General features: G+C 38.5%; 1 non-coding gene across 1 annotated transcript; it reads right to left on the bottom strand.

Annotated features, from left to right (window-relative positions):
* Nucleotides 1-507: 507 nt before the first annotated feature.
* On the bottom strand, nt 508-718 carry LOC129406142 (small nucleolar RNA U3). Its single transcript, XR_008630816.1, has one exon. It is a non-coding gene; the product is annotated as a small nucleolar RNA U3 (small nucleolar RNA).
* Nucleotides 719-2,989: the final 2,271 nt, after the last annotated feature.

Here is a 2,989-nt window from a genome sequence, read left to right as displayed (position 1 = left end):
CTGCTGCAAAGGAGAAAAGGCCGAGGGACAAAGACCCTTCCCTTCCCGGGGCTGTGTGGGGCCGTAGCTTAGTTCACAGTCCAGGAGTATATCTGCCTGCAACTGCTGCGTTCTGAGATTGGTTTGTGTGCCTCTGGGATCATGGCCATTCAGGGCGGGGGAACCATTCCTGAGCGGCTTTTTGTATATCAGGAAAGGTTTGGAGAAATCATCCCGGTCCCCACATACTGGAGCCATGTTACTAGAAACTCAGTGTCTCCAGGATTCCATCTGGAGAAGGCAACAACTCACTTTTATTCCATGCCATTTCTATCTCTGTCTTAGTTTTGCCAGACCACACACAGCATTTATGCATTTGTTCTGCATCTATGCCTTCTTGCTACAAGATTTTATAAGACCTTTATTTATTCCTTTAATAAAAATGGTAGTTATTTCTATGTGCCAAAAGAGTTTCAATGATGTTGCATAGACTCCCCAAACAGTGTTCCTCATTTGTTTTTTCCCTGATCCACTCAGACTACATCTTCCCCCTCTCACTCTGCCAGAGGAAGAGAACCATCATCAATGGTAAAAGACAGTTACAAAATCTCCACCTAGAATTGGTTTCATTCTCAGGAGAGGATGCTCTGACTCCTTGTGGTGGTTTCAGGTGCTCTAAACTATCAGAGAAACTTCTCTAGTAACGAACTATAAAAAACATCCCTGAAAGTATAGTCTTCTTTCTCAGTGGACATTTTGAGTTGCCACATGTAGGTATTTGTATCAAACCAGCATAGTAGCTTTTGCAAACCAAACTCCACGCTTCATTTATGTTTCACATTTTTCCCCATTAATATCCATTTTCTACTCTAAATTCCCATTCAAGAAGCAGTATACTTCTAGCTTTCCTATTTCTTTAATATTTTCTTTTTCCTGGCTATAAAAATGGCTTATCAATTTTAGCAAGTGTTGGTCAGATATTTGGCATATTGTCCCTCAAGTTGGATTTCAAAGATGTTTTCATTTTGTTTAGATTGGGATTATAGCTGTAGGAGAAAATCCAGAGGTAAAATGCTCTTCTCATAGAATTGTCTCAGGGATTGTGCTATGTGTAAGATTGCTAGTTACGTTAATCTTAATAGAACCTCAGTAATGTTCATCAGGTTCTTCGTTATCAAGTTCTTTCCTTTCCCCTGCCTTTCCACTGCTTACTCTGTCTTTTGAAAGTAAGTCACATGAGTGTACTTAGCACTCAAAGTGATGTGAAGAGTACCACTCTCCTCAGCTGACAGGTGTCTACCACCAATGCAGTCAGATAGCTATTGACTGAATTCACTCCTTATCAATGACATCTGTTGAGGGAACATTATGGAAGTCATACGCGTGAGTGTGTGTACACATGTGTGTGTATCTATATAGCTGTGTGCTTTTCTGTGTGATTGAAAGAACCAATCAATAAGAATAGAATGCAGGATGCTGTCGTTGAGGTTTTGAACTACTGGTTCATGCCTGACCCAATCTGGACCAGCCGAGAACCCTCAACCTTGCTCATACCGTGGGCATGTCAGATCTGTTCACCATTCCAAGACTGGGGATTATTTCCAAGGAGAGCCTTGAGATGACTCAGTAATGTATTATGAGACCATCAGGACTATATATGACTGGATTTTTATTAAAGCCTCTGTCTAAATTTTAGGATTCTGGTAAGCAGGTGCAGAGATGTTCCCCCCCTCACTGCTACCTAAACTAACCTCATTAATAAGTTTTCTTGCTCGTCAAACTGTTATCTACCAAGTGAGATGGCAGGCATCTTTCTCAGGCTTTGTCCTTCCCTACCCTGGAAAGCGGGACACATTCCAGGCTGTAAACTAACATCATCTGAGGGTGTGCCTATGGAATGGCGATTAGTACGTTTATTTTAACTGCCCAAATAATTCTTTGTATGTTCCTTTAACATGGAGAAATATAGTTTTTAAAACTCCTAGGGGCCATGCCTGTAAACTGTGTTTGGGGGTTTTGAATAAGTGAAGAGATTTGTCAAGAGAAAATTCCATGTGGAGGACTTTTAGATTGTTGTTTTAACCACAAAATGCGGTTCACTCACCATTTTTAAGATGAATAGCCCAATATTGTGTAAATGCAAGATGTTATTATTTCTGATACAAGACTTTTATTACTTGTTTGACTCCACTGGACAAACTGAATTCTGTGACATTTGCAAATTAAAAATGTACTAAATTATCCAAACACATTATGTTGCTTATTGGAAAGTATTAAATACTGCATTGTGTAATTTCTTCATCTCTTCATAATACAAGTTTTATGAAGTTCCTAGATAATTTTTCCCTCTACTCCACAGAACTATCAATACTTTCCTGCAAGCTTGACTTCTCTTGTTGCCTACAGTGACTTGGAGACTAAATAGTCTTTTCTCAAGTCTTTGCAATCAACCCATATTCTCCTTAAAAATACTGGGTTAGCTTTTATTTTTAGTCTTCTAATACACTCTGATAAATGTTCTTCTCCTAAGGGCTTGTCAGGAGCAAGGGTGATTGATAAACTGCTCTAAAGGAAAGAAAAAAAAATGTTCTCTCTAATATCTGCCATTGTGACAGATTACATAAATAATGTTCTAAGGCTAATAGGTACTAAATGGATTTTGTATTTTAAATGTTCTCTGCAGCCATCCAGGTATGAATCACTTTTATTTATCAAAATCATTATAAAGGCTGCCTTGACTTGTAAAATTTAGCAAATAAATATGTGAAACCAAATGGTCGTAGGCATGTACACATGCATTATTATGGAATTGTTTATTCTGAAAGCTCATAAATTATCACCCCATGTGAAAATTATTGCCACAGAAAAGAAAAGATTTCTCCTAGGTCATCAGCATTGGCTGCTTGCAATGATGGCAGACGAGTAGGACATCACTCTTTGAGTTTAATTCTTTTCACCTATATTCTAGTGAGGACTCATGTCTTTAATCTCAGTTACTAAATTTTGCCTC

Source organism: Sorex araneus, chromosome 6 (genome assembly GCF_027595985.1).
Source record: "Sorex araneus isolate mSorAra2 chromosome 6, mSorAra2.pri, whole genome shotgun sequence".
Lineage (NCBI taxonomy): Eukaryota > Metazoa > Chordata > Mammalia > Eulipotyphla > Soricidae > Sorex > Sorex araneus.
Note: the sequence above shows the minus strand (reverse complement) of the source record. Positions and strands in the feature narration are given on the sequence as shown.